The sequence below is a fragment of the Physeter macrocephalus genome, chromosome 16 (assembly GCF_002837175.3).
Source record: "Physeter macrocephalus isolate SW-GA chromosome 16, ASM283717v5, whole genome shotgun sequence".
NCBI classification, from domain to species: Eukaryota; Metazoa; Chordata; class Mammalia; order Artiodactyla; family Physeteridae; genus Physeter; species Physeter macrocephalus.
Genome location: NC_041229.1, coordinates 96787331 through 96800568, shown reverse-complemented (window position 1 = coordinate 96800568; position 13238 = coordinate 96787331). Strand labels below are relative to the sequence as shown.

Genomic DNA, 13238 nt, shown 5'->3' with positions numbered 1-13238 from the left:
TATTCTGTTCCACAGGAGTGAATTCCACCATTCTGTCTTCCAGCTCACTTATCCATTCTTCTGCCTCAGTTATTCTGCTATTGATTCCTTCTAGTGTAGTTTTCATTTCAGTTATTGTATTGTTCATCTCTGTTTGTTTGTTCTTTAATTCTTCTAGGTCTTTGTTAAACATTTCTTGCATCTTCTCGATCTTTGCCTTCGTTGTTTTTCCGAGGTCCTGGATCATCTTCACTATCATTATTCTGAATTCTTTTTCTGGAAGGTTGCCTATCTCCACTTCATTTAGTTGTTTTTCTCGGGTTTTATCTTGTTCCTTAATCTGGTACATAGCCCTCTGCCTTTTCATCTTGTGTTTCTTTCTGTGAATGTGGTTTTTGTTCCACAGGCTGCAGGACTGTAGTTCTTCTTGCTTCTGCTCTCTGCCCTCTGGTCAGTTGCGGCGAACAGGGGCTGCTCTTTGTTGTGGTGCGCGAGCTTCTCATTGCAGTGGCTCTTCTTTGTTGCGGAGTATGGACTCCAGGCACCTGGGCTTCAGTAGTTGTGGCACGTGGGCTCAGTAGTTGTGGCTCGCGGGCTCAGTAGTTGTGGCTCGTGGGCTCTAGAGCGCAGGCTCAGTAGTTGTGGTGCACGGGCTTAGTTGATCCGTGGCATGTGGGATCTTCCTGGACCAGGGCTCAAGCCCGTGTCCCCTGTTTTGGCAGGTGGATTCTTAACCACTGCACCACCAGGGACGTCCCAGCAGTGTTATATTGAGAAGTGAGACAGTATGGAACACAGTAAGGTGCTATAATTTTTATTTAGTTCATTTTGGTCATCCTTGGCAGCTTGTGATTGTTATCCGTTTGTCTGGAAGTGCTTTGTGATTATTCCTGGCTATCAGTGCAGCAGGAGTTTTCTTCTGTGTTTTAAAGGCAAGGATTGTAGTGTACTTAGGGCTCCATCAGGGGAGGAGTTTTTGTTTTGTTGTGGGCTGTGTGTGTGTGTGTGTATGTGTGTGTGTGTGTGTGTGTGTTTCTTTGGACAAGCTTCTGCTACAGTTGGGTTTTCTGTGCTCTAGTTTAAAAATTTTTAGTTGTTTTAATCCTGTTGAATTTTTGTGTGAGGTATTTTATCTCCAGCAGTTCACTATTTTTTTTCTGTGCATATTGGTGCTATTTTTCAAAATTTCCTTTATGTGGTAATTGTTCTTTTAGTTTAGCTTTTTCTCATATATTTTTAAAATTAGGTGTTTACCAATGACCTTCCTTAGTGACTTTTACTTGAATTATATTTGTGCTTTGGAGACATAGGAATTGGGGTCTATTATCCCATCTCTGAGAAAACAAGTCCCAGTAGTTGCAGTTAGTGCAACAGAAAGGGTTTTCACAGATGCACTGCTGGGCGTTGATCCTCCTCCTTGGTGCCTATGGTTTACACCCAGAACTCCCATTAGTGTTAATAGGAGGCACTTGCGTAAATCCCTATACACCAAGATAAATCCAAACTCTTTTGTAATGCTGTATAGATACCTCAGTTGTTTTTTTTGTTGATGGTAAGAGTTTTGGTCCTGAGGTTAACTGATTATTAAGATAAGAGTTTGAGTTGTCTTGGGATATGGGGTGATTTACTGAGTCTGACCTGTAATTAAGAAGGTTATGTTATGATGATTAGACTCAGAAAACATTTGTACCTTTGTGAACTGTAGAAGCTTGTGAATAAGAATTTTTGTACTTTATAACATGACGAAGCAAGATTTCTTCTTTCCATTTATTTTTCTTAATACTTATCCACTACAAAATAAATGATTTTACAAGTTTTTGTACATATTGTAAGAACTTAGTAAAAATTATTTTATTTGTAAGCCTTTCCACAATTACTCTCTAGCATTTTAAGTCAGGTAATGCTGCTCACATTTTTCAAGCATACAGAAGCTAATAATCTGCACTGTTTTAGAGCCTGAACATTGCAGTCACTGGTCAAGGATTAGATAATCACTGTTTACTATGCTTATGTGAATTTTTGGATTTTTGTTACTTTGTGTATAGCCTAATGGAAGGATTCCTAGCAATCTAGGAATAGAGCAGTAAATCTGGGTTTTAGACTGGACTTTACCTCTTATAATCTATATAGCTTGTGGCTAGACATCTAGACTTTTTGGACCACTGTTTTTGAAATAAGGTATGTATCTGGCATTCTGGGGTGTCCATTCTAGCTTTAGGCTATTTGAAGGCCCACTTTCCCAGGTACCAAAGGAAGTAGAGGACTGTTAGGCAATGGTTCCTAATCCTGGCTATCCATCAGAATCTTCGGAGGGAAATTTAAATAAAGTATAGATACCTGGGCTCCAAATCAGACATAATGAATTCAGAATCTTTAAGGATAGGGCATGTGAATCTATATATTTTTTGAAATTTTAGAGTTATCCTGATTTTAAGTTTGAGAACTACTGGTGCAAGACATTATTTCTATTCTACTTGTGTGTGTGTGTCTAGTTAGGGAAATATGACAGGTAAGTAACAGTGTGAGACAGTATGTGGTTAAATTCTAAGATGAACGAGAGAGATGATAAACAGTTTGAGAATTCAAAGAAGGGAGAACTGGGAGTTGGGAAGGTCTCCATTAATCAGTGAGTCTTTATCTGGACCCTAATGACTGGGGTGGGATTTGGATAGGCGGAGAAAAGGTAAAAAAGGGTATTCTTGGTATAAGAAAGAGCATCCCCCAAGTGAAAGTTTGGGGAGGAGAACAATTCTGATGAATGTTTTAGTCCTTTAATATTCTACTCTTGCAACTACTATAGATTTCCTAAACATTTGAGGGAGTGAGCTGTGAAGATATTTGATGGGAGAGAGTGTTCCAGAAGAGCCCTGTGAAGGGAACTTGTTTGGAGTTTCAGAAGTACAAAACAGAGGCCAGTGGCTGGAGCAGATTGAGCAATGGGGAGAGGGAAGGAGATGAGGTCTGAGAGTAACAGAGGCCCAAATCATTTAGAGCCTTGTGGGCCATTGTAAAAGACTTCTGCTTTTTCTCTGAGTATCATGGGAAGCCATTGGAGGATTTTGAGCAGAGGAGTAACTAGCTCTGTCTTGGATTTTAAAAAGGTCACTCTGGCTACTGAGAGAATAGACTTTGGGGGACAAAGATGGTAGTGGGGAGGCCAATTAGGAGGCTGTTGCAGTAATGCAGGTGAAAGATGATGGTGACTTGGACCAAGGAAGTGGTAGTATATTTGAGACAAGTGGTCAAAGTCCATGTATTTTGAAGGCAGAGGCAAGATGGTCAGTTACAGGATTGGATGTAGGGTGTGGGAAGGAGAGGAGTCAATGATGACTTTAAGGGTTTGGCCTGAAGGGATAGAGTTGCCATTTATTGAAATGGGGATGACTCTGGGGAGGAGGTTGGGGGACAGGCAGTCAAGAGTTTAGTTTTGGACTTGTTGAGCTTGAGGAGCCAATTTGACAGGTGTTGAATGGGCAGTTTGATATATGAGTTTGGAAATCAGGGGAAAGGTCTGGGCTAGGTACAAATTTGGGAGTCACCAGTACAGATCCTTTTATAGCTATGAGACTAGATGAGATTACCTAATGGGAAGAGTTCCAAGAACCGAGCCTTGGGGCAGTTCAACATTTTGGGGTCTTGAGAGATGAGAAAGAACTAGCGAAGGAAACCCAGAAGAGTGGCTAGAGAGATTAGGAAAAAAATTGAGGGTGAGTGGTGTCCTGGGAGTCAAGAGAAGAAAGGATTTCAAGAAGGAAGAATGATCAACTGGGTGAAATAATACTGTTCGAACAGAGAAATGAGGGCTGAGACTTTACTGTTGGGTTTAGCAACAGGGAGGTCACTGGTGATCTTAACAAGATTGAAGGAGGCAAAAGCTGTAATGGAGTGGGTGCAGTAGAGAATGAGAGGAGAGGAACTAGGGACAGTGACTTTGGTTAACTGTTTCAGGGAGTTTTGCTATAAATGGGAGTGTAGATATGGGACAATAACTAGAGAAGTATATGGAGTCATGGGAGGCTTTTTTTTTAGACAAAGGAAACAAAATGATCCAGTAATGAGGGAAAAATTGATGCTTCTTGAGAGTGAGGGGAGAAGTGCTAGAGTGATGCCCATGAGAGGGTAAGGTTAAGAGGGATGGGGGCAAGAGGGATGATTATGATACTGAGGCCTAAAGGACTAAATCTCATTTAGCAGGATTCTGCTTTTTCTTCTGAGCATTTTTTGCATTTAAATTTATTTCAAACTTACTATATTCTGTTAGAATTAGGAAAGGCAGATAGAAAGCAGTCAAACTTACTGTATATAAAATTAGTGTATCAACTTGGTGTAGTAGAAGAGATTGGATCTTCTGCGTATGGTGACATTTTAAAGTGTCTTTGAATGACAATTATCTGTGCTATTCTAGTCCCTTATCAAAATTTATGATTGAGCACAGATTATAAACTTAATTGTTCAAAATTTGTAATGGGGTGGATTTTAGCCTAATTTAAAACATGATCTAGTGTTGAACTTTTTCTCAGCAAAATTTGTTCATTGTTTAATGTATAGTCTTCATACACAAGGGTTTTAGGTGTTTTACAAAAGGTACTTACAACACCTTTGATTTATTGATGATATTTTAAATTTTACAACCACATCAGAAATCTGAATGATTCATTTCTTTACCAGCTCTAATTAAAGCAGCTACTTGTGAAGTTCTGGAGAGGAGGTGAACAATCTTCGGTTTGCAAAAAATCACGTGAAGTTATGTTAGCAAGATGGTATTCATCTCTAAAAGCAAAAATAATTTCATTTACTCCAATTTATGTGTTTTGAATGTATTTTTCAAGAACAAGTGTATATTTTAAAAATTTAAGCAAATAAGGCAAAAATTTTGAACTACCTTAGCTACAAGTGTGAAATGTGAGAAACAAATTAAGTGGACTTTGAATCAGCTTAACATGAGGAAATCAAACTTGTATTTCAGTCATATATTTTGCATATGGATAGTGTAAAAATTGCAAATTTATATGTAAATCTTTTTTGCTGCTAACTCATTTTTATTAAATTACAGAAATACAATCTTTTCTTTTTTTTTTTTAAATCAGTATCCTAACGGTAGTCAATAATCAGTCTTTAGAAGGAACACTTTGGTAGTTCTGATGCACAGTGTTTAAGAATCACCAGTCTAAAAATAATTTACTCTTTTTTGGGTATCTGAACCTCTGCGAATCTTATTTAAGTTGTGGATCCTCTTCCCAGAATTCTCATACATTCAAAATTTAGCATATAGTATCATGGAGTTGGCAAACCCCTCTGAAGCCTATTCACGGGGATCCCTGAGGCATAAAGGATCTCAGGTTTTAAAACCTGCCCTAGATAGCTTACTTATGTGAGTTTTCTTTAAAACTTTATATGAAGATTTTCCCAAAAATTTTTGGTCAGTATTTATTATAGTTTATTTCTTAGGAGAGTAACTGCTACAGCTGTTTAAGAGGAAGTGAGGTCTAGCGGAAAGGCTAGTTGAGTCAAAGGAATCTCGGGGTCTGTAGACTTCTCTCCAGCTTTACTACCAGCTAGCTGTGTAACCTTCCGGGAAGTCAGTTAACCTCTCAGGCTTTGATTTCCAATGTGATTTCTGCAGTCCCTGCAAGCAATTTTATGAGTAGTTTCATGATATCATGGTAAAATTCCTTGTAATTAGGGATTGACTCTGCTGTTTATTTTTGGAGAAAATGTCCCAGAGATAAGGTGTATCCATTGTCCCTTTTTACTGAATATGATTTTCAGAAGAGTTTATTTGACTATACTTTCTCAAATGCCATATGAGTAAAAGTTAAAATCCCAACCCCATCCTGATCATTTTGAGTTTCAACATATTTTATATATTCTGGGTATAAGCCATTGTTATTATATGTATTGCAGTTTTAATCTCCAGTTCTGTGGATTGCTTTTTCGTTCTCATAAGGGTTTTTTGGTTTTTTTTTTTTGGGGGGTGAACAGAAGTTCTTAATTTTAATTTGATCCAATTTATCTGTCTTTTCCTTTTCATTGTATTTTAAAATGACAGTATTTTACTTCCTAATCAACTGTTTTTATCCAGAGTCATTCATTTAACAAATAATGCTGTGGGAGATCGATGCATAATTATCCCCAGCATGAAAGAGCTAATAAGAAATGCCTAATAGGGAAAATAAGCCTGCAACAGAGTTAAGAGTCCACTCAGTGAATTCATTCATTTAACACATATTTACTGAGCATTTACTTCATGTTTTTGTTTTTTTGTTTGTTTGTTTCGGCTGCACCGTGTGGCTTGTGGGATCTTAGTTCCCCGACCAGGGATCGAACCTGTGCTTCCTGCAGTGGAAGCCTGGAGTCCTAACCATTAGACCACCAGGGAATTCCCAAGAACCCACTTTTTTAATAACCACATCATTCTACAGATTTTTGCATCATTTTTCTTTTGGTTGGGAGTCATTCTAATCTTGGTGATTAAAATTGCCATTTATATGGTCTTTAGAACTTTAAAAAGTGCTACTGCTAAAAGAAAGGCAGGATAAAATAGCAAATTGAATTTCTTTTGGAAATGAATGTTAACTGCATGAATTGGGGCCCTTTAAAATTATTTTACTGTATGTTTGGTATGACTGTACATGATTAAATAAAAATTTATAATTTGGATGACATGAAGATTTTTTGAAATATCCCTTAAGGAAATGAGAATTTACATTACACTATTGGAGTAACATAAGTCAACAAATATACTGTGTTTAAAGCATAAGGATGATTCAGGTTTGGAACATGGTATGTGGAGTTTAAATAATTTAATACTAAAATACTAAGGGAAAAGTTTTAATTTTTGCTTCCTAAATTTTTTCTTTAATTAAAAAAAAGTTTGGGGCAAGGAAGACTTAGAAATAAATAAACAATATAGCCTGACATGACTTTTCTGACCTTGAAATTAACTTAATGTAGTATAGTTAATCTTAAAAAAACAACAACACACAATTGATAAAAGCATCACTGAGCATTGGATTGAGATCCCAAAACCTTGATTTTCTTTCTGGCTCAATCACTGATTAACTATGTGGCATAGGGAAAGTCACTTTTGTGTTATGTGGTTTACAGTTTCAGGTGGTGAGACTTTAAGATTGTGAATGAAAAGTTAAATTATGACTATACATATAAAATGCTGTGAATTTTAAGCCTTATATAAAACAAATCCATTTCAAGATTAATTGAAAAAAAGGCCGGGCTTCCCTGGTGGCGCAGTGGTTGAGAGTCCGCCTGCCGATGGAGGGGACACGGGTTCGTGCCCCGGTCCGGGAAGATCCCACATGCCGCGGAGCGGCTGGGCCCGTGGGCCTGGCCACTGAGCCTGCGCGTCCGGAGCCTGCGCTCCGCAACGGGAGAGGCCACAGCAGTGGGAGGCCAGTGTACCGCAAAAAAAAAAAAAAGTTGAAAAAAAGGCCTTTTAAGTAGAGCAAACTAAGGGCCAGTGATGTTAGCCTAATTTGTAACATAAAGCAGCAAACAGTGAAAGTTTATTTGTTGGGGATGAGGGTTGTATTTCTGTGTTATTTAGATGAGGTGCATTTCATTTCTGTGTCTCTTAGGAAAGGGAAACCGTCAGCTACTTACTTTTTCTTGTCTTGAAAAAGCTGCGGAAAAGTGAAAAAACTGGAAAATTAGAGATCTAACTGCCCTTGAATTCTTTCCTTGCTGTAAAAACTACCTATCTCTTTCTTTTTTTTTTTTTTTCTTTTGGTTTTAAAGCTTTGGACATTTTTGTGTGTGTGTGGTTTTTTTTGTTGTTGCTGTTAAAATCAGCTTTTGATGACATGTCGTAAATCTGTGTTTGTAGTCTAATTCCATTTTCCCCTTCTTCTGTTGTAGGGAGCAAGAGAGCTGAAGGAGAGCCAGTTTCCCCAAAATTGGTAAGTACTTTTTTCAGGCATACATAGTATGCCTGATGCTAGTTGGATAATAATTCTAATGTTCAGTGAAATTTTTTTTTTTTTTTTTGCAAAAAAGCTCTCTCCCAGAAATGAGAATGAGGCTTTACTGTTTGTACTGAGTGAAAGTGAATTTTTGTCTAATTTCACATAGCCATATCTCAAATGCATTTGTGTTTCTAATAATACTGCTAGGCTTGCATGTTCCTGCATTCAGTAACCTCTTAAAATGTAACGGTCCCCTTTGCGAAAAACGTCCTTAATGCAGTGGTTAGGGCTAAAAATTAAAAAATCAGGAAATTCAAACGTTAAGGTTCCCATTGTGTTTTGTATTATTTAATATGCGTTAAATTTGATGGCCTTAGTATATGTGCAAAATGGCTAGGTTAATGTAACTATGGGAACCTTGACTTGGAAATTTGGGACTCTTAAGCATGTATATTATTAAATTTAATGTTGAGTTGGCTTCATGTCTGATATTGCATTTTCAGTGTGTGTTGTTTTGTATAATTCTTGAAGAGGAAAAAAAAAAGAGAGAAATGTAGCAGTGTGGGGCATAGAGGCAAACACATTTTTTTCCTAGTATCAACTTTATTGTCTACTTTAACAGCTTATAAATCATCACACTTAATCATTTCTTTGAACGTCTAATTCAGATTACACAGGGCAGTCCAGTGTCTAAAGACCAAACAAATATTAATCTTATTTGGAGAGCATGTATTATGATTAAAAAATTAAATTCAAACAAGATAACTGGAATAGGGTAGTCCCCTAATGCAAGGCTACTCTTTTTTTTTGTTTTAATTCTCTCTCATAGTAATTTATTTAGTGGGTGGAGTAGATATTTGGTTAAAGCTTCCTTTCATAATTATGGTCCTTGAGGTATCTCTTAACCTTTTGGGGATTGGGCTTTGAACGTGAAAGGGAGGCATTTGAACCAGTTAACCTTACATTTTACTACCATTTTATTCTACTTGCCTTTCTCTCATGGAACCACTTAAAATAAATAATCAAGACCCTATAGCCCTTTACTGTGAGATGCAATGGAATCATAGATTCTTAAAGAAGAAGGGACGTTAAGGGCCTTCTCTTTCAGCCTTTTACCAGGTGTGGCAATTTCTTCTCTTATGTCCCTGGCATATTGTTATTTGGTTACATACTGAACACTACATTTTAAAAAAATGTAGCTCATATTTTCTGTAATGTATTCCGAGGAACCCTAGTTCCACAGAAATTAATAAATATTATTGGGGTGGGGCGGGGGTGGGGAAAATGTTCTGTGGTCAAATAATTTGGAAAATGCTGCTTTAAACAAAGTTAAACAGGTTTCTTTACTGCAGGACTTCTCAGAACCTTTAATATGCTAATGTGCATTGTGAATCTCCAAGAGGGGGATATGATATGCAGCATTCTTGAATACTTCTATTGACAGGGAGCCCACTACCTCATAAGGTAACCCATTCCTTTTTTGTACAGCTCTAATCCTTAGCTCTTCCTTACACTGATCTGAAATCTCTCTCCCATAACTTCCACTTCTCTTATGTACTTATTGGTTATACTAAAACCACCACACCCTCTTATGTTATCCTTTGTGTAGTCATTATATACATGATTCTGGCCAGGCTTGTCTGGACTATTTTTTATCATTAAATAGCATTCTGGTAAATGTGGCAACCATTTCTAAAATCTCGACCTCATTGTCACTATGCTCCTATACTACTTTTCAGGCTCCTTCATTTTGAATTTCTGTGAGTTTTTAAATATACTTCATCTTTCTTGTTGTTGGGTATGGTTGGGAAGATTTTAGTACACATGCTTGATTTCTGTAAAGAAAGGCGAGAACTAGAAGAGCGTATGTGTGCCTACCAGGCCTGGGCCCAGGAAGCTGAGGTAGAACCTGTTTGTTAGAGTGAACATTGGTGGTAAGGAGAGGGGCAGGACACTGCAGCAGACCTGTGTAGGAGAGGGTGCTGTGGGGAAACCCTGACTCGACCAAAAATACCACACCCTTGTGTTGGAATGGTATGACCTGCGTAGGTGTTCCTTTTCTTTAGTGAGGACCTGGCCCCCTTGCCCCCAAAAAAACCAGAGAAAAGAAAGATACGTATTTTATACTCAAAGACATCCATACATTCAGATACCATAAACCTAACTGTGTGTGTGTATGTGTGTATATAAATTTATTTTAGTGGTTAGGAAACATCAGTCTTAACCAGCTGAGGTGACTTTGGTCAACACCTGTTATACCAGGATTTGAGCATAGTAACCTTGCCAGATTCAGAGGGTGACCTCTAAAATCAAGCTCTTTGTGCAGCAGCGTTTTCTGTTGATCTGTGGAGTGTCACCAAAGAAATATCACCGTGAAAATAAGAAAAACGTTACATTGTTTTTTAATATCATTTTTATTGATTCAAGTTAGTAATTGTTAGTTTTCAATAAGAGCTATTAAAATATTGTTTTTAGGGCTTCCCTGGTGGCGCAGTGGTTGAGAGTCCGCCTGCCGATGCAGGGGACACGGGTTCGTGCCCCGGTCCGGGAAGATCCCACATGCCGCGGAGCGGCTAGGCCTGTGAGCCATGGCCGCTGAGCCTGTGCATCCGGAGCCTGTGCCCTGCAACGGGAGAGGGGCCACAACAGTGAGAGGCCCGCGTACCGCAAAAAAAAAAAAAAAATTGTTTTTATTTTTGGCGTTTGTGATCATTTTTAGCACTAGTTAAAAGTTAAAGATATATTTTATCTCCTAGCACATTAGATACATATTGAGCAGTAAGTATTTAGTACAAACTGAAACCTGATGTTTTAGTATTAGTCATCTGTCAAGTAAGGATACATAGATCTGTTGAGGCTTTCTACTTTTTCATATTTAAAAAAATTAATTAAACCTACTCTCAACACAATTTTGAGAGTATAGATCAAAAGTGGGGTCTTTCACCAAGTAGATATATGGTGTAGAGAACACTGAGCTGTTCATTTTTAAGGAATTCAGTCTGGGGGTACAATGTATTACAGACTTATTGTTAGTTAAAGAAACTTGGTTGGGGACTTCCCTGGTGGTCCAGTGGTAAAGAATCCGCCTTCCAGTGCAGGGGACGCGGGTTGGATCCCTGGTTGGGAAACTAAAGATCCCATATGCTGTGGGGCAGCTAAGCCCGTGCACTGCAACTACTGAGCTCGCGTGCCTCAATGAGAGAGCCTGCATGCTGAAAACTACAGCGCCCACGTGCTCTGGAGCCTGCGCACCACAACTAGAGAGAAGCCCACGTGCCGCAGTGAAAGAGCCCACATGACTCAACAAAAATCCTGCATGCTGCAACTAAGACCGGACGCAGAGAAAGAGAGAGAGAGGGAGGGAGGGAGGGAAGGAGGGAGGAAGGAAGAATTTAAAAAAAAAGAAACTTGGTTGGTGAGTTGTTTTGATTGGAAAAAACTTTATATTAATTCAGGAACAGAGCAGTGATTTTTGGTAATAAATTCAGAGTTAGAGCATTACTACATTATTAGAATCATAATGAAAGACCTAGAGGTCACATATCGCCAAGCAGAACTGTAACCAGATAAAATAGTTAGAAGCCCCTTTCTTAGAGAATTTGAAAATAAGAAAGCCTACAGTCTTTCCAGCAATATGCTGTGTTGAGAAGTTGATATAAAACTTTGTGTATAAATAAGAGTTAAGTATGTTAAGAATAGTATAGAATTTTACAGTTAACAAAGGGCTTTTCATATAACTTCACCTAATTTAAACCTCATAGCAATTTTATGAAATAGGTGATACTGTTTCCATTTTCCTGATTTATAAGCAAACAAACCTAAAGTTGAGAGTGGTTGCACAGTGAGTAAGTGGAATCAGGTTTTTTTTGTTTTTTTTTTTTGAGACAGTGAATGTTCTTTCTAGACATTACATCTGCCTTTTTTTAGTGGGATTTGATTATTTTGTTTGTTAGGTTTGTGGAGTTTTTATTTATGTTTTTGGGTTTTTGTTATTTGAAGCTGGGAGGTCATTAGGTTTCCCAGTCGTTTGACATGTACAGTTTTCAATATAATGAACGCTGGTATTTTGTGTTAGGCACTTGTCTTCTCTGGTGATAGTATTTAGAGCTGATGGGTGGTGAAAGGCATTGTACCTCAATAAACTGTTTTAGGAGTCTGTTCATATTTATGTTGCAGCAGCTGATATTTATAACTTACTAGAATTGGTCGAAATATGTTAAATCATCTTTTTATAAATTTAGCAAATAATACCTTCTTCATAATGCTATAAACTGCCTCCAAATGGTCATCACATGGTGGCTGCATGAGTTGTCTAAGCCCCCCAAATATTTTTTGAAAGGATTCAACGTGTGCTTGCCTTGTTTTTGTAGGCTATGAATATATATGTATACAACTTGTTCTTTTAGGCAGAAACCAGTCTCTTAAAATTGCTATTCAGAAAGAGACTTTTATGAAGAAGAAAGATAACAGATGAATCTTCTAATCCTTCATAAGTTTTTTTATAATAAGTCACTACCTTTTTTTTAACCCTTTAGTTTTATCTTGAAATAAAATGAGTAATTGGCATTTAGAGTCCTTGCCAAATAAAATTTTGTGCCTTTGTGTGTCTCTAATAAGCAGACAACAATCTGATGAAGGAAGTAAAAGCTGTCACCTCCTCAATAACTTGAGTTGCAGGCTTCGTATCCTGTGAGGCACTCTTTGACATTTAGAGCCTCCCGGTTAAACCCTGGTTTTACTTATTCTTTTCCTGAACATTTTGCTTCATCAGTATAAAATTTTCTGATGATCTACCAATTCTGAGTTAATTTTTTGTTATTTAAAAATAAGTACATATTTTCCATGGAAAAATTTGAAAATATTGATACTCTGAAAAGAAGAAAGTAAATAACTGAGTGCTACTGCTCAGAGATAACTAATCGCAAATTATGAAAGTGCCACCTGACCTCAACTCTAGACAGCTCAGAGTATTACTGTTTTTACAAATCTTTGTCAGTCTGATTGACAAAAATGTGTCTTCTTAAATTTACATTTCTATGACTCTCTTGAAGATAGATGTTTTTCATGTTGGTCATTCTTATTTCTTCTTCTGTGAGTTGCTTTTTCATAATTAAAAAAATTAATTTGTAAGCACTCTGTAACTGTACAAATTATGTTAACCCATTTTTGTGTATATCGTTAAGCTCTCCATGTTTTTAACCTGCTGTTTGTTTCCAGAGTTTATGAGTTGAGTTCAGCTTTGATATTATATGTTGCTACCAGTAAAATAAAATATGGCCTTTCTGTTGTTGAAAATACCCTTCAAGGTGATTCTTTTTTTTTTTTTTTTTTTTTTTG

At 37.4% G+C, this 13238-nt stretch overlaps 1 protein-coding gene across 1 annotated transcript in view; it reads left to right on the top strand.

Moving 5' to 3' along the window:
• The window catches only part of PHF21A (PHD finger protein 21A), a 208541-nt gene that overhangs the window by 22877 nt on the left and 172426 nt on the right, over positions 1–13238 (top strand). Inside the window, exon 2 of the mRNA XM_055091391.1 lies at positions 7855–7895. The gene's annotated coding sequence lies outside the window, so the exon portion shown is untranslated. The remainder of the gene's footprint in view (positions 1–7854; positions 7896–13238) is intronic.